General features: G+C 39.3%; 1 protein-coding gene across 1 annotated transcript in view; it reads left to right on the forward strand.

The window, feature by feature from the left end:
• The window catches only part of EPHA4 (EPH receptor A4), a 156,386-nt gene that overhangs the window by 90,951 nt on the left and 46,061 nt on the right, over nt 1-19,374 (forward strand).

Below are 19,374 nucleotides of genomic sequence, written 5' to 3' on the forward strand. Positions count from 1 at the left end.
TGGGATTACAGGCATGATTGCAGCGACTTTTATGTTGATTTCATGATTGATGTGGGGGCTGGGAGGGTGGGGCGGCCAGTCTCCTCCAATTCCTATATCACTTTCTGCTAATACAGATGACTAGAAAACATTTCCTGTTCATGAAGTGTTTCTACTGAGTTAATCGCAGAACTGTCATGAAATCCCGAATATCAAATATTTTGAAAATCTAGGTTTCTAGGCTTTCACTTCTGACTTACTCATCTGTATTCCTTCCCTGAAAGTTACCACCCCTCCAGGAGTTTTACATTGCCAGCTTTTTTTTATTTCTAGAGAGTTAGAGAGGAGAAGGGAAACAGAACTGTGGCTTATTCTTTGTGAGGCTCTTGGGATAGAAAACATTGCCAGAAAAGGATTATAAATTGCCAGCAATCCTATCGCCTCTAACTGCACTTTTCTTTTAAATGAATGTTTCAGTAAGTGCAGTCAATAGTTTAGTAAAATATCTGTACTAATTGATCCTATAAGTGAAAACTATTCCAGCGTCCCAATCCAAAGCCATTATTTTTCCATTTTGCCTTGAACTCTTTGGAATAAAAAAAAAGTTAAGACTTGGAGAAGGTTTTGAGCAGGGGCTAGAATGGCGAGTCTTACCGGAATGTATCTTCAGCTCTACAGACGTGAACAGTCTTTTAAAATACCTAATGTGAACAGGTCATCCAGCTAGACCTTTGTCTTTTAATTCTGTATTTTTAGGTTGTGAACACTGTTAGTGGTCATTAGTTTTATTTTTCTACAAAGACTAGTATGATTTAGGAGTTTTTGATAGAAACATGAGTACTCTGTGATTGCCAACATTTTATTAGTTCTCCTTTGGAAGAACGCAATGGAAATATTACATACAGATCCTGGGAACACGCATCGGTGCCACTGGTCTCTCTGGATTAGGGGCTGATGCAGTGCAGAACGATTTCGGCACCGTCTGGAGAATCTGGTTGATGACCCAATCAGTATTCTTACATGCAGCCCCCTTCTACCTTTTTGGCTATTCATTCGCAAGCACTGCATCATGTTCTTAACCGAATTAAAATTGGGGATGGAGTTTTGGAGCCTCATCTGTAAAAGGTGAAGTCATTCTCCTTGGCAGAGAAAAGCCTGTGGGAGGCATGCTGAGGACAGGAGATTTCTGTGACTCCCTGTACACCTAGAGATTTGAGCCAAGAAATTATGTCAACATCTACCTGGGCAAAAGGTCCAGAGAGCCCAAAGGAGACACACTAAAATCCTCCAAAAGAAGAAAATGTGCAAAAACATTTCCGGGGGCAGAGTGGGGTGGGATGAAGTGTTATTTTGAATGTAGGTATAATTCTTCTAGATTTAGGAGGAAAGCGTACAGAGAATTAGTCTGACACAGTAAGGTTTTCTTTGCCATGGGATGTAGTCCTGCCAGGAGGTTTGCTGAACAGGACAAAATTCCAGCTCCTTATTTTAATTTTCATGAAGGGTAATGCTGGGAAGCTGTTCAAAATTAAAAATAAATCTTTCAATAAGGAGACCTCCTATGTGGCCAGCCAGAAAGCTTTCACTTAGTAGAGAATTGTATATGTGCGGAGCTCTGCTTCATTATCCTACCATAATTTGAAGTTCTCTAGTTCAAATCATCAGGATAGTTTATCTTTGATTAACAAACCCTTTCTTCGTAGTAGTGCAAATTAATAATGTAGACGAAAATTCTGGGTGAATGTAGCAACCGTAAACTCTATCAAAGCTCCCCTAAGCATATTTACATACACATAATTATATTCTAATTGCAATTGCTCCTATAATTTCATTAAATTAAATTCCTTGAGGACCACTATAGGCAGTGATGTCTCACTCTATAAGGAATACATAGAATTAATGAACGTTAGCATTTAGCACCTGGAGGCCCCAAAAGTTAGTGGTTCTCCATCTTTGCTCTGTTTTCACAGGGTTCTTTCTCTCATCAGTAACATGTTAAAAATAATAAATCAAGTCGATCAGGCAAAACCTGCTAGAATTTTTGAGTCCTATGTTCACTGCCCTTGAGACTTTAAGAGTTGAGGAGCAGCTCCATGAAGGTGAGGTGACTCATCCATGCTAATGTCCGAGCCAGTACTGAAAACCAGGGAGAATCCTACTCCTGAAAGTAGAAAGTTGCTTTCCTTTAAAATTAGGAGATAATGAATAGCATTCATGTATTCAGCTTGGCATTCTCCCCATTTGTGAGACCAGATTATGTGAGTATCTGGGCATGGAGATGGAGATTTAACTGGGCTTTGATCATTTAATTGTAGAATGTGGTGTGAATGGGCCTGTGTTCTCACAAGGTTATTTAAACAATCCTAACACAAATCTTACTCCTGAGGTCTTAGGGGGTTAATAAACACCCTTTCCCTCCCCTTCTGGGTTGAAAACCAGTTGACACAGAAGACAAAGGAAATCTGAATGTCTGTCAGCTTTTTGCTGATAAGCTGATGGAAGGATGTGAGCTTTCTATCTGTGGCCAAAAAGGCTTGCTTTAGTGACACTTGCAGCCCAGCTGGCTAACTGCAGGCTCTCTGCCTGCCCCGCTAAGGTTGTTGGAAGGACACTGTGCAGGCAGGCAGGTAGGCAGATAGGCAGATAGGCAGGTCTGAGAGTGGGTGGAGCTGAGGACACAGTACTTCTCCCAAATTCCCTAATGAGATGAGTCACTCCCAGCCTCACCCCCATGCCAGAAACAATGAAGGGAAGAGGTGGGAAAAGAGTAAGGGTGGGGGTGTTACTTATTCCAGCTGAAGTTGTACCCAGTAAAACTGGAGAAGAGGAAGCTCTTGGAGCTCCCCCAAAAGTTACTTTTCTACATTACAGACCAAAAGGAACAAAGTGAGATTCCACTTTCCTTCATCTTTCATCCTGTAGCAACTGTTTTGTCTTTTGTTTAGAAGCAGATAGTCCTGATGTTTATGAAAAATGGATAAGCAGACTGCTGGGTGATTTGTTTTCTGGATGGCTTTCCTTGGGTTTACTTTTACTTAAGTGGACCATCAGGCAAATGAATACAGGATGTGTCACCAGGAGGGAGAAATGCTGTGTAAATGAAACGTGGTTTTCTGACCAAGCAACAGACCTGTGAATTTTTGTTGTTGTTGTTGTTAAAAAGGCTGCGATGGCAGCCAGCAGTACCTTAATATCTCTGAATCGTTTCTTGCCATTCATCTCCCATCGCCTTTGCTTGGTTTTCTAGCTATGAGGCTGGACCATACACTGGTGTTTTAAATCATTATAGACCCAACCCCCATGAATGGTGTTCTCTCCTCACCCCAAATTGCACCCAGAGGCAGTGATGTCCATTTTTGATTTTTACTTTGCATGTGATGCTGTTCTAGACACTTCATAATGGAAAGATCTGGTCATCTCTCTAGCACAGCCATGGTGTCCTAGTGACAAACATCTGTAGCATGCTTAGTTTGGAGGATTTAAAACATTTGATTAATTACATAATTATTTAAACTAGCTAATCTCTAAGATCTTTTCTGTTTCAAAATTCTATGATTCTAAGTATGTAACCTTGAGCTATGAACCTGAAGAAGTAAGGCTTATTTTTCTAACATGTTTAGAAATGGTCTCTCAATGCAATTCTAAGAGTGGGAAAACACTCTAAAAATGCTTCAGCAGAATTATCACCTGAATTCTGTCTGCCCTCCATCTCTCCAATTCCTCGCCCTGCCAAGGTATTTACGTTGTCGGGGAAAAACACTAAGATAGTGAACAGTTGTTCTACATTGGGGGTGGTTTCTGCTCCTACCCCTAATGGGCAATGTCTAGAGACAATTTTTTGGTGCTCTTGCATCTAGTGGGTAGAAACCAGGCATGCTGATAAACATCTCATAATTCACAACACAGCCTCCCCTACCCCTGCAATGAAGAATTTTCTGGTCCAAAATGTCCATAGTGCTAAGGCTGAAAAACTCTGTTCTAGCAATAGTTTTTAAGAACAGACTTCATAGCAGTGCCCACCACTTCAGGGTTCCATAGCCAACTGGCCTTTGCTTGAGCTGGCCTATGGTTCAACACACAGGGAAGATTCCACATTTCTCTGGCTTCACTGCCCCATGCTGAGAGCATGATGCTCCCATTACAGTTCTGTACAGAGAACAGGCAGTTATAAAGGGCATTTCAAGACCCCTCATGAATCCCTGTTGTAGCTGTTTTGCCATCAGATGAACTGGTGCTGCTTATTAGGTTGGCCTTGTTCTCTAGGGTTTGACAATTAAGCACTAAATGCAAAAAAATAAAAATAAATAAATAAAAACCAAAAATACAGCAATAAAGTGGCATTACACCTCATCATAATGCCACTCTGCAACATGTAGTCATACAGTTCCATCTGTTTGTTGACTAACGTTTATTTATAGTAAAAACAAATCAGTTAACTCTTTGTCAAGTAATGATAAATTTAATAAAACCAAAATAAGGAATAAAGAAAAGATAATAACTAAGTATAAGAGGCACATTGTCTTTTATTACTCAACTGGTAAGTTCCCATTCTTTCTCTCTCTGCCATCTTTTAATTAGATGTATTATGTGATTTGAGTGGGATAATGGAGAACAGTGGGAATTCTCATCCCCACTGGGTATAATTGCTACCTGTCTTCTAGATAGTAAGAGGAAATCTTCAAGAAAATGGTGGGAGAAAGGGGAAAATCTTACAGCAGTCGATGTAGGTAATATGCTGTAGGCATGGCGGAGCCAGACTTTGTGGAGTTTAAAACTTAAACAACTTTTGTGTGATTAAGGGTGAAACAATAAAACCCCTACAAAATTACAAATATCAGACCAGGAACAGAGCTTCAGAAAGGGCCCATACAAACTTCTTCAGCTTCGGTATGTAAAATTCTGCCTCTGACTATGTTGAGATAAATGTAATTGTCAGATAACAGGACTATTGCATAATTATCCCTAAAAGCAGAAAGGACAAGGGAGAAAGATGAGATGTTGGGAAGTCCAGTTTGGCCTGAAACGAAGGTGTTGAAAGACAAATCGTGACAGTGAGTGGTTCTGGCCCATGGTTAGGTATGAGGGGCACCTCTGGAGTGAACCTGAGATGTGGTCTGAGATGAAAGGGACAACCAGAAAGCACATTCCTGCTGATTCTGAGAATTGTATTGGAATACTAAACCTAAGTGAGATGATGTGATCTCGGCTCACTGCAACCACTGCCTCCTAGGTTCCAGCGATTCTCATGCCTCAGCCTCCCGAGTAGCTGGGATTACAGGCGAGTGCCACCACATACAGCTAAGTTTTGTATTTTTTAGTAGAGATGGGGTTTTCCATGTTGCCCAGGCTGGTCTCAAATACCTGACCTCAAGTGATCCGCCTGCTTCAGCCTCCCAAAATTCTGGGATTACAGGTGTGAGCCACCTCGCCTGGCCAAATGATGGTATTTTTAAGGCACAAATGTTTGCTTCTTTTAGTGCCCTAAAGCAGGGGTCAGCAAGCTATGGCCCAAGGGCCAAATCCAGTCCTTCAGACTGGGACAGCCCACAAATATTGGCTTTCATATTTCTAATGGGTTCAACATAATAAAAAAAGGAATAATATTTTGTGACATTTGGAAATTCAAGTATAAAATTCAAGTATTGGCATTCATAAAGTTTTACTGGAACAAATTCCCACTCATGTGTTCATATATTGTGTAAGAGTGTTTTCACGTGACAGTGGCATAGTTAAGTAGCTGCAACAGAGAGCAAATGTCTGGGAAAGCGAACCTAGGCACTGTCTCACTGCTGACACAAAATGTTTGCTGATCTGAGCTCTGGAGTACTAAATCAAGAAATGAGACCAATAAGAAACCAGGTTGAGAAGATACTGAAATACTGGTATCATTGGTGGAAGATTGTTTTGGCAAAGGATGTGATGGGTAACATTTAGGTAAATCTCACATTTGAAACAATCTTTCCATTTGGCAAGACACCTTATTTTGTAAAGGTTTTGACTCAGAAAAAAAAAAAATTAACTAAAATAATTAGGATTTCAGTCATAACTTTGCTTTCTTGAGCCATAAATCTTTTCCCATTGGCACTCAGATTTAAATGGATTGTGTGGGACATGCTTCACTGATATTCTGGTTTTCTTTAAAGTATGCATTCTTCACACTATTGCCTAGGTCCTATCGTTGCTGGCAGCAGTCTTCTTTTTAAATAATTCTATGTTAGCCTGGTGCAGCGGCTCACGCCTGCAATCCCAGAACTTTGGGAGACTGAGCGAGTGGATCACTTGAGCCCAAGAGTTCAAGACCAGCCTAACCAACATGGCGAAAACCCATCTCTACTAAAAATACCAAAATTAGACGGGTGTTGTGGTGCATGCCTGTAATCCCAGCTACTCAGGAGGCTGCGGCATGCAGAATTGCTTGAACCTGGGAAGCGGAGGCTGCAGTGAGCCGAGATCTTGCCACTGCATTCTAGCCTGGATGACAGAGTGAAAGTCTATCTCAAAATAATAAGAATAATAATAATTCTATGCTCTGCTCCTGTGCCTTATCTTTTCTCTGAGATGATTTCATGCTTGCCTTTGATCTCCAGTAAATCATGTTATTTTTCCTTACCCCTAAGAAATTTAAAGGAAAAACAAATGATGGCACTAGTGAAATCTATAAAATGAAGAACTCCTTCTAAAGACTCATTTTAAAATCCTTCGAACAGACAGCAAAGCAATTCCACTGAGAGATTTTGCTGAAATGTCGTTTACACATCCTCAGTTGTTAGTAGGGAATGGTAGCTGGTTGGAGAGTCCTTTCTGTGCCTGGCAATTATAGGCCCAAGCAAGCACACAATGAGCTTCAGAGGAGCCAGGCTGTGATTTTCTCATTAACAGCTCTGGTCTAGCCATGGGATCCTCGTTTACTTCATAAGGCCTATGAAATGCACATTTTAAAAAAACATGCGGTACTGTATTTTATTTTTTTTAAGAAACAGTCTCTTGGTTCTAACCTTATACTGAAAAGAATTTCATTTCCAGAATACTGTTGCTACTACTATAATTAATAAGCATACTCACTAACTATGATCATAATTAAAAATCAAATAAACCAGCAGATATACAATGGCACAGCCTCTTGTGTGTGGCACCAGTGTCTGTGAATTTGTATTCAGGGTGGGTGCCACACGCCCTGGTGAGTAGGAAAAAAAATAACAGCCTCACGAATGAGCCTACTAAATTATCCGACTTTTCAAGGTTGACTGAACAGCACAGACAAATAGTATGTCTATAGAGCGTAGTGGTAATTATTGCATATAAGTAAAAGTTAGATTGCATTTTTTCTAAAAAGATGTGAATATTCCACTCTAAGAAAATGAAGTCTTTATTGATACACCCAGGACTGAGAAGGCTATTTTTTCCTGAGTCCTTTCCCTCTGCTCCTACAGAAAGATATATGCATGTTCATTTGTAAGAAGGGAAATTCATTCACCAGCAATCACTTGACAGCCTAATTCTGATTTGTTTCTCATCTCTCAGTGTTGTGCTTGTTCCATCGAACACTAACCACCGACTTTTACACCCTCTGGAGAAGCCATCAAGAGATTTAAAAAATAAGTGCCTGGCTGAGATGAGAAATGGGCAGTGCAGGGCTAGCAAGCGTTTCCGGTGGGCTTCTAAATTATCTAGTTGCCACTCCAACTGGCTCAATTAATTACTGTCTCCCCAGAGGAGCCAGACAGGTCTCCAGAAACCAGTCTGCAATTGAACATCAATGAAAAGATCCAGAGAAATTTTATCAAAGCTTCCATTAACCCCCTGCTGATGTCTTTAAATAGTCTTCCCCCCCCCCCCCCAAACACCTTGAAAACCCAAAAGCCAGGCTGCAGGACTAATCTTGCATTAAGACATCTTAAATTTACAGGGACTAATGGAAATGCCTGTCCATGTCACCCAAATACATAGAGAATTCCTCTGAGTCTCAGCATCCCTGTGGCATTTTTGTGATGTGGGTATACAGTAAGAGGATATGCTGTATGTTGTCTTCAGGTAAAGACTGGTGAGGATTTTTTTAGGGTTTACCTTTTAATCTATCAAGATAAGCAAACTTTTGGTCTATCTGTCAGTATTAAAAATATCTTATTATTTAATGGGCCTTCTTCTAGTGTCCACCTTTCCACCCCCGACTCCCCCCACAACCTGCACTCATGCTTTCTCATTCTTTGCTTCTGCCAAAATTAGAAATGAAGGAGTTTCCCCAGGCTCCCCTAAAAATGCGATGATAAAAACGAGAGATGGTGCCAGTCTGTGTGGTCGCTTGCCTAGTGAACCCATTGGCTTCCTCACTGGGAAATGTCACTAATGATTTGGTTCCATAGGTGAGGGCTGGCGCCCAGAGCACTGTGGGAATCTGGCTGAACGGTCAGCAAAATGTCCACCTATATAGACACAGAGCTGAAGAAATCACTCTTAGATTCTATTTCTTCTTTCTCTATTCTGACGAGTTGGTAGGCCTGATCTAAACGAACTGTACTATGGTTCTCCTCTGACCATCTTTTGGGTTTTGTTTTGTTATGAAAAAGTACAGGGGCCACTCCCTGATATCTATCTAAAATACTTTATGGGTAAAATGATAGAGACATGAAATATTTTTTCTATTACTATTCTGTTCTTGCTGTCACTCTTGGGAGGGAAAAGTGGAGAAAAAATAAAGAACTATGGTCCACCCCTTTTTGATTCATATCTTCCAGTACACAAATTTTTCAGGCAGTTTGGCTATCACTTTCAAAAAAATCCTTTTCATAAAGTCTGTGGGACAGAAAAGTTTTTTAAAAATTCTTATCCAGGAACCTTTTGTCTGTGACATGTGCATACAAACAAGACTTAAATATGTACCTTCAGCTTCTCAGTGGGTGCTAAATAGTGACCTGCCACCAATAGGCTCACAGTGTGTTGCAAGCTTGAGTAAGATCCATCCATTAGTACAAACACTGAAAAGAGGGTAGCTTACAATGACTTCCTGGGGAGTTTGTGTTTTTCTAGATGACATACTGCAAGCTGGAAATCTGCCTCTTGAATCAATCCTATTTTTTTTTTTGTAAAATAAGTGCATATTTTGAGCATAAATGTGAAGTTAAATAGGAGCACAACTTCGTTCATGTTTCCTTTTCAAAGCTAGGACCACATGTATAAACAAGCCAGGGATTTTTAATATGTAACGAGCAGAAAGCTTGATCAAGTGTTCTCTATACTCTCAAGTGTAATCAAAGGCTTCTTTTTATCTAAAGATAAATAAAGAAATAAGATCACCAAAGACTTTTATTTTATCTGAAAATTATTGATGAGGCTCATGGTGAAACCCACTGAATCTAATCCCAATCCTACAGGGTTCCCAGGAGGGTGTGATTTTAGGAAACTTTTTAGGAGAATGCTTTTAGAGATTTGAAAATTCTTGGAGCTAACATCATCTCATTTCTCTCCATTTACAGTAGGAATAGGGTTATTATTAAGGTTTGTGATAAAGGTTCTTATTGTTTTGTTTTATATTAGAAGCAAGGAGAACAACTTTAGCAGAACCTTACCCTCTGAAAGTGTCATTTTGTAGCCACGAGCAGTGGACAGAAATTTTAAGAAGCATATATTGTGTTTATGGCCTTCATAGTACACTCCAGTGCAGAACAGTCAATTAATTCAGGTGTGGCTCTAAGAGGCTGGCAATATATTTAAGAAATCCTCGTATCATCTAAAGATGTATTGTTTGGTGAGAAATATCAATGAGAAGCCCTTTCAATCTCACTGTAAACTCTTCAAGGATTCGCCTTAACTGTACGTGTTTGTTGGAAGGTAGCATTTTCTCTTTCCCTCCACTTCTTTTTCCTCTTCCTATTTCAGAAAACACAAAAAATAACTTCCATTAACTTCCAATAACTTCCTCCATAGTGTGCAGGAGCCTTGCTCCAGTGTCTTTCTTAGACATCACGCTGTAAAACTATTTCTAGGTGAGATGCAATTCTGATAAGCTCCTCCAGTATATAGGAATGGACTAAATACTGACTTCCATGGGCAGAGCCGGTTATGCTGAATTTCACACTTCAGCAAATTGTGTTCATGAGGGAGGTCCCTGTGAGATGCTGTGAACCCCCTGGTTTTCTCTCTTTCTTTTTTTTTAAAAAACAAAAATGAAAAACAAGTCCTAAAATAGTAATGGCTTTCCTAATACATTCTTTGTTGTTTCTTATGACTACAAAAGTCATCTTGAATTATCAAGCACAGATCCGGTTGAAGATTATCTATTGACCTTAATAACATTTTAAAATTTAATAGCTCAGTTGTTTCTGCCTCATTCTTATAATGCCTATAGATATTTAAACTCTCTAGCACATAGAACTTAGTTTCTGGCTGATACTCTAAAATAAAAGTAAAATAAAAATACAATTCTAGGGTTGCAGATCTCCAAGCTTAAAACCTCTTCTCCTAAATGATTATCCTGTTCCTAACCTGTATCATAACCTTTAAGAAAATTGCCAAAAAGACAGATTTTCAAATATGAGGGCTGCAAGAATTTAATTTCATGGCCACATTTTCAGAGAGCATACCACGTGGTGACCATTTGTGTAGGACGCGTTCTGAAAATGTTCCGACTGTAATTTAACCCAAAGGTCTTGATCCCACCTCTTGCCACTCACCAGGTGCTTCCTTACACTTGTCTACATAGCAAGCAAGAAACAGGGCAGGAAAGATTTGGCTACACATAAAGCAGAGGTTCCCTGAGGTGACACTAAAACCCACCTTCTCAGCATTCTATGGATCATGAATATTGTCCTCAGAATATTTTGATCCCCTGTGTTTGGAACTTCCCCAGACTTCCATGCAGCAGGACCAAACTGGCAATAAGAAAGATGAGGAGTCTCAGAACTTCACCCCAGAGGCCTTCTTCCTATTTCTCTCTCGCTGTCTCTTTCTCTTTCTGCCTCTCTCCCCTACTTGTAACATTCTAGTTTACTGTCCGAGATCATCACTTCTCAGCCCCTAGACATTGTGCTTTAAGCCAAGCAACATTTGCACTTGGAAAAATTCCAAATAGCACAGAACACGTTGATTTGCAACTGAGTTTTTACCACCATGGCTATCTGGCCTTGTCAGGAATCATTGGTAGCCTACAATTTCATGCTATGATTTATACTTTGTGAAATATTTTTCATTTTTTCCTCTGTTCTGCCTATGTGTTTTAAGGGCAACAAGAGAAAGAAATAGAAGTTGCTAAAAAATAATTTCTTAGGTCTAAAGGACAGTGGCTGGTAACAATGCTAAAGAGCATCTTTCTTCAATTTATGATCACCATGACTTTTTTTGAGCAGCTCACGTGATCTTTCTAAATGATGATTAAAAAACTAGGTATCCCATTCCAACAGTATATCTGATGGAGAATTGGATGGCTTGGAAGATGACTAATGGGACTCTGGACCTTTCTGTCTTTAGGTCACCTCCTTGAATGGGGACTATATCGTAAGTGGTCCAAGGCCCGGCCATTTGGCAGCCATAGAATGACTATGTTAATGGAATTGGTCTCAGTCCAGGTCTTAGTCGACAGGTGTTCATATCATAAGTGACATTTATTGACTTCCAACTCTTTCAACTTGGAAGACAGTGGACCACCATTAAGATAGTGATGAGGACGGAGTAATTTATAATATATTCAGGCTCCATTGAAAGCCAAGGAATTCAGCCCCTTGAGCTGGCACCTTGCAAATATTGTACTTGTCTCATGGGTTCCGTTAGCTTGAGAAATAAAAAATAGAAATCTAATTTAAAAAGATTTCTAATAACTCAGAATAGCTAATGTTGGTTTCCTCTGAGGTCATATGAGCCTCTCGTGTTGGTGCTTTTCTCTTCATTGTGTATTATAGTGATTAGATATTGGCTATGAAAATTATTACTTCTATTTGTTTGTGTGTTTGGGGGTTGATTACCTAGTCACTTATTTATAACAAAAGCTGTAAATGATACTCTTTGACAGAGTTAAATAAGGCTATCTTCATGCCCTTGTGAAATGGAAATTGGTGAAAAAGTAACACTGAGTCCCTTTTGTCAACATAAATTTCAAAACATGGAATTCAGAAGGATTCATCCAACACATACTCTTTTCTATTATCTGGTTTAATATACTTCATTCATTCACTCTAATCAGGTTCATGACCTGAAGATGATTGGCCCGAGTTGGAAAAGATCGTTAGTATTACTAGTATATTAATATTTTGCCCATTGATGTTTTCTGGGTTCATCCCCTGACTTTTTTTTTTTTTTTTTAACTTCACAGATGATTTGGATTTCCCTATAACAAGTGGCAAAGCCACAACACTTCTGAATTAGTTATCACACTTAAAAAGTCAAGATGACAACAACCATAGTGGATCTATTTATTGAAGCAGACAGGCTCTTTTAGCAGAATGATCAATGTCTTACCTCTTTCTGAAAGGCTTTTCAGAGGTAGGAAATCATCAAGTATCTGATATAAAGTAATGAACCAGGTTTTTGACTGGTCAAGTTTCAGGAGCAGGCTTTTAAGTATTTCTGCCTGTAAATGTAGAAATCTGAGTGTGAAAAAGTAAAGGCAACAGCAAAGATTTACTGGGTGCATCTATCATCCTGGCTTTTAGAGTCTTTGTGATTAATACCTGTTTAATTGAGGACTGATCTAGATTCTTTGGATGTCAGAAAGCTAAATGTTACAGCATTGTCTCGTGGGTTCCTAACACAGCAGGACGATTAGCAGCTGTCTGAGTAACAAAGAGAACCTGAAGCCTGCAGCATAGCTTTTTTATTTTCCAGACTTGGAATGCTTGAAGCTCCCTGGAGTTGACAGCAAAAGGAACAGAAGCCTTGATTCACAACAGCTAATCTTTTCCTTTCTCTTTTCTGTATTCTGCTCAGTAAAAATGAACCTTTTCCTTACATTGTTCTCCATATTCCAAATTAATTTTGGAGAGCATTTTTTGTTGTTTGTTTGTTTAAAAAATAATTTTTTTGAACTTTTTTTCTCTGGTCTTCCCTAAGAAGTGATTGGAGGGCATTGTAGGTCATGGAGGCCTCCATTTGGTGAGGGCTTACCATCCTGTCTAACCAAGTTACACATAAAATAATTTTAACTAAGAGTGGAAACACTAGATAACTTTCAACACCACATTAAGACCCAGTGAGAAGATTCATCTCACTTGAAGCATTCAGAGAAAAAATATATATTTATTTTTGTTGTTGTTGCTAACTTCACCCCATTTTCTTACTTTAAAACAATTATCTTGCTCAGGCAAATTCTTCTAAATTGCCTTCCAGTGGAAAGATTGTTTTCCTGTTTGCCTCAAACTGGCATTCTTACTTATAACAGGAAACACACACATTGAATCCTGCCATGTTTCTGTTGGCAAGTGTTGAGCTATCCTTGTCAGAACCTGCCAACAAATTTCTTAGTAAGCAAGTAGAAAGTAAAACAAGCAGCTCCCAGACGAAACATAGGATACACTTGAACTGCAGCAAACACACTTGGGTGCCCCTGAGGTTAATTCCCTGTTAATTCTGGTGGACACAGGCCTTGGTTTCCAGTTGAGCTGTTACCCACTTATAATTTTATAACTGATCCTATGACTGTACCTGTAATAATGCTAAATCAAGACACTAGCTAACTTAAAAAAGTAAAACAGACATTTAAGTAATGCATTTTATTTACTACAAAGAGCAAAGATTGTTGTATGTTTCAGCATAATGATTAAAAAGTTGCAAAAGCTCTAATTTCTAAAACCTTCCATCTTTCATGACATCTTTAGGGCTTAACCCAGGAGGTATACTAAATGTTGTGTATGGATCTTTCTAGCAATAAGTATGATACTTCCTTTTTAATACTCCTAACATTTGTGTTTGTTTTATACCTTTCTATTGTGAAATATACACATATGGAAAAGTGAGCAAGACTCGAATGTATAGTCATTGAATTATAGCAAAGTAAACACCTATGTGATCATCACCCAGGCCAAGGAACAGAACAATAGAACATTGCCAGTCTTCCAGAAGCTTGTCTTGTATCCTTACCCCTTCCCTAATTTCAAAGACTTACTATTTTATTTGGTAATTGAATTTGCTTTGTTTTATTCTGGTCTCAGCTCTTTAGGTTAGTTCAAATGTGAATTCATTCTGCACCAAAAGTTTTAAGGTTGTCTGTGAGCAGGGATCGTATCTAACTTACCCCTGCGTTTCTAACAGCCCGCAATGTACATAGATACCCCTGTACCTAACAGAGCAGACTTTAGAAAGATTTACTCTGTTGCTGCTGCCACTACTGCTGTGGGAAAACAGTCACTTAAACCTTCAAGTCTCCTGTTTCTTACCAGAGAAAGGAGGGGCAGAGACCAGCCACTTCTACAGATCAGTAGTTGAGAATGAGGGCTCTACGACCAGACTTTTGAATTATGACCACATATAAGCCATAACTTGGAGCAAATTATTCAAACTCTCTGTACCTTATCTTCCTGATCTATAAAATGAGGATAATAATGGTACCTGTCTCATAGAGTTTTTGTGAGGTTTACATGAATTAACTCCTGCAACAGATTTAGAACAATGCTCAGCACATCATAATTACTCAATAAATGCTAGTTTAGTGTGTGTGTTATTACAGACATGTGGTGGAGAGGGAGGATCACATACTTTTGAGCCAGGTGAACTTAAGTTTTAAATCTCATTTTATAGCTTTGGTCAAATTATTTAATTTCTTTGTGCCTGAGTTTCCAAATCTGAAATGTAAGGGTGATCATTATAACTACTTCAGAGAGTTGTAGGGATGAAATGATGTCAGGTGTGCATGTATGTGCAAGTGCCTTGCCCAGGAGTTTACTGGCATCTGATTTGCTCCTTTCCCCATTCTTTGTCTTGTGGCAATTCAAAGGGCCTAAGTCTTCATCTGCTTAAGCAGTTAATAATGCAGTGAAAACTAGATTAACTCTTTTCTACAAAGAAAACTCAACTAAACCATTTTGAGAACCCCACTGTCTTTTCCCATTTAGCATTAACATAAGATCAGCTGAATCTTTTGGCCCAGTGTTTTGCGATTCTGCCGATTTCATTCCCTGTTAGAAGACTGGTGCCGGTGATTTTGTCCCTGGGAAGCCACGCGGCCTCTGTCACTGACTTTGCTGACCTCGGGGCAGCGCACTCCAGTTTCTCACAAATGGGTGGATATCTGCTCATTGTGCATGACCAGGAGCCGGAGGTTCCGGGAGAGAACCCAAAGGCCTTTCAGGAGGCTACAAAACCACAGACCAATCTTCTGTGGGCCACAGTACTTCTACAGTTTATCTGAGTTAGTTGTGATACACAAATACCTCTTTTTTGCCAAAAGGCTCCACTTCACTTGAATGACTACTTGTTTTAACCCCAAATGCCAGTTCAATGGGTTAGTGCAATAGAAAATTATTTCTTGCTGAAATTGCATCCAGTCAGTGGTGATGAGGGGTTGTTGGGTGTGGGGCTTCCAAGATGGGCCTGGGGCATTAACCTCCCTCTGGCTTGTGGGTTCAAGAAAATGGAGAGTCACAGGGAGCTATTTATGGGTCAGATCTAGAAGAGGAGAAATCACTTCAACCCACATTCCATTACCCCAAACTCAGTCACATGAACTACCCTAGGTACAAAGGAATCTAGGAAGGCAGTCTTTGGCTGGGAAGCTCTATCTAGAAGGGAAGGGATCTCACAGTTTTGGATGCCTTAGCCAAAGAGGCCAACTCAACACCTTCAACTTCCTTATGCAAACAATTAACGTGAAGGCTAAGAATAGCATCACATTCTATCATTTAAAATTTAACCAATAGCTCTCTGTAAAGGATTTGTCAAAAATAATCTGTTGCCCATCTCTCTGGCATAAAGAAAATGACGTGCCATCCCATCTATCTGGGAAATAAAAAAGGCTTGCAAAATTTTCGTCTTCTATTAAACCAAAAGTAAAAACCAAATCACAGACTTTGCAAAGTCTTACTCTGGAATCATTTCGTTCAAGTATTTACAGTGCTCCAAAATCAGACTCTTAAAATCATTGGTAGCGTGGGTCAACTGTATCCTTCAGTAAATGTTGCTGAAGGATAATGTGGCTGTTCACTGATTTATTTCATAATATGTGTTTAAAATAGACTCTGCTCTGACCTTGGAAATCACTTTATGGAAAAAATGCATCTCTCATACATTCTAAGTTTAAGCTTAATAAATATGAATACTTCCACATCTAAATATAAATGAATTTCATTTAATTCACAGTCTTCTAAAGATTTTGGCTGAAAATTTGGTTCTATGGTTTTTTTTGTTTTTTTTTTTCAAATAAGGAAAAAAATCCTATATCGATTTCAGAATAATCAAGTGTTTTTTCTATACCTTTTGCAGTTTTGCTTTAAAAACAGTTTCACTTTTGGACTATGAGAAACTGTGCTTGTGTGGATGCATGATGTAGCAACTAAAAGCTGGGGGGGAGTTGGGGGGAGCTGACTTTTTACTTTGATGATACATCCAGTGAGGGTGGTTGGGGATTTTAATGATTTTACCTAAAAGATAGCAGAGGAGTTGACCCAGCTGATTGAATGCACTGCAAACAAAATCATGTATATGTGAAAGCACTTTGTAAACTGTTGTACTATAAAATAATGTAATGATAATAGTAAGAAAAAGAACGTATCAATATTGCCGAGTTATGTTTGATGCCATAGGTATTGCCTAGCTTGAGAGGAGAAATCCTTCTCTCCATCTGGAATGTAGAAGAAAACAATTAATGTTAGCACCAGAGCTCCTAGCATCTCAGAGACGCAAAACCCTTAATCACAAGGATATCATTAGTGCTCTGAAGCATTTAATTTTGATGCTTGACAGCATTTTAAAATGCACAAACCTTTGATAAGGAGCAAATCAGAGCTGGGGTGTTGAATTGAGAAAGAAATGGGAACAAAACCACCTTAAGCTCCAAGTAATTAAATTTAAATATGCTATTTGCATTAAGCAGAGATATGTATAAATGGTGGGTTTATATTTTTCTATCAGTGAAAGACCCCTTGAGTAAATACCATCTATTTAAATCCAGATCCTGGGGAGGGGAAAGGTAACCCTGCTGTGGTTAAGAAGCCATGTCTCCTCCAAACACTGGCCATTGTGTACCACTGATATCCATGGCTTCAGGTGTCTTGACTTTCATAAAGTGCTGTTTTCACTGTTCCTTGCCCACAGGCTGGAGACCTTTCATTGCATCTGCTTATTTCCTGGCTCACCCTCTCCACCCTCTAATTTGAACCAGTAATGAAATGCAGTCTGCGTACTTCAGCTGTTTTCTTTTTCCTCCCAAGTTCCCCCCAAAGTGTTTTTAATTCATTGCTTGTGATACTGGACTCAAGAATAACAATTTTTTAGCTCAGGGACCATGTGAAGCTTTCCTCTCTTTCTTTTCTCCATATCTCCTCTTCTCTTCTTCATCCCATTTGGGTGTCACAAGTACCAAACTGCTGCAGTAAAATGACTTGTAGGTGTTTAATGGCAAGTCATTGAGGAAGTGAATACAAGAAAATTGCAGCATTCACATGAGTGGGGAGCAAGGAGAACTGCTGAGCTTTGAACCAAAGAAAGTTAAAGTTACCATTTTCTTAAAGGCAGCCACCTCTGTTTGACATCAAAGCATCTCCTGTAATTTCTCCTTGTGAAATGTACCACTGTTAGAGAGTCATGATACAGCCCCTAATCTGTGCTGTTTCTGTTTATCAAAAACACACACAGAGATAAAACCCACATGTACCTTCTGATTGCATTGTGGTCTGCTCTCAAACCAAATGTAACCACAGGTGCACAGCAAATGGGGGTTCTATTTAGAACGCATTCTCAGTTTCTCGGGGATTTGAGAACTGTGGATACAACATTCTTTGGGAGTGAAATTTATCTTGGAGCTCTATTAGAAAATTCAGATCTTTCAACTGGAAAGCCTTGGTAAATTTTTCCTTTCATCCTCTTTTGTTTTTTGCTTCATCATTTTTAAAAAATGGTATTTTGCTACAATTTCACTTGTGTCCATTGGGTATGTGGGTAAACAGAGTCTGTTCCCAATAATCCTGCTTGCTTACATTAAGACTGCAAAGGGCTCTCCACCCTATTAACCCCATGTTTCAACTTTATATCCGTTGGTGGCTGTTGCATATGTAGTAACTAATGGCTTCTGCTGGCAGTGACTGACTTTGCCTTAGTCCATCTTTGGAGGCTTATGATCCTTTTTGGATTTAGTATTATGACTTGGGAGTCTTACCACCACTCCACCTTGGCAGTTAGGAAGTCGGGAGAACTATTTGCATATGCCCTACAGATACAGAGAAGAAATGTGGAGCAAATTGTCAACACCTTCCTCAGCCTAAAGAGCAGAACCTCAAAATGCTGTCTGGAACAGGTGCAGTGATGCCTAGTTTTAATGTTAACTTACATTTGAATGACATTTTACAGGCTGTGTGTTTGAAAAAATGTTCAGAAGCATCACACAGACCTTAGAAACAGAGACTCCATTTATAATTAGAGTTGTCATTTGCTTCACCCCAATTGTCAATATCTCAGTTAACCTAAATAGTACAACCAACCCCACAAAAGGTCCTCTGAAACAGGTGCAGATGGCAAGTTGTTTTAAGGATGGCTTACTTCTGGTACTTTATGTTTAGAAAATTTTTGCTGTCTACAGTAAAGATTTTTTTTAGAGGAATTTTAATATGTAAAAATTTGACAAATTTGTTGAGCACCATTGAATGCATATGTCACCATGATTTGTAAGTTAAAAAGAACAAGAGGCTGGGCGCGGTGGCTCAAGCCTGTATCCCAGCACTTTGGGAGGCCGAGATGGGCGGATCACAAGGTCAGGAGATCGAGACCATCCTGGCTAACACGGTGAAACCCCGTCTCTACTAAAAAAAAAAAAAATACAAAAAAACTAGCCAGGCGAGGTGGCGGGCGCCTGTAGTCCCAGTTACTCGGGAGGCTGAGGCAGGAGAATGGCGTAAACCCGGGAGGCAGAGCTTGCAGTGAGCTGAGATCCGGCCACTGCACTCCAGCCCGGGCGACAGAGCAAGACTCCGTCTCAAAAAAAAAAAAAAAAAAAAAAAAAAAAAAAAAAAATGAGAGACATGTTTTGGGTTAAAAACTGCTGAAATCTCCTTGTGGGTAATAAAAAAATGAAGGTCTCAGGATAGGCACCTTAGACTAGGAAAATTGACATCTATGAGTCATTGGAGATTTTGCTGTAAAGGTTTGAAAATTAGGTACTCCATTGAATTAAATCACACATCTTTTTTAAAGATCTACCCTTTAGAAGTGCTTGCCTTGTGATTTTTACATCATCATCTTTCTTTAACCATACGTCAACTGACATGA

Source organism: Rhinopithecus bieti, unplaced genomic scaffold (assembly GCF_001698545.2).
Source record: "Rhinopithecus bieti isolate Rb0 unplaced genomic scaffold, ASM169854v2 scaffold_10315, whole genome shotgun sequence".
Taxonomy (NCBI): Eukaryota; Metazoa; Chordata; class Mammalia; order Primates; family Cercopithecidae; genus Rhinopithecus; species Rhinopithecus bieti.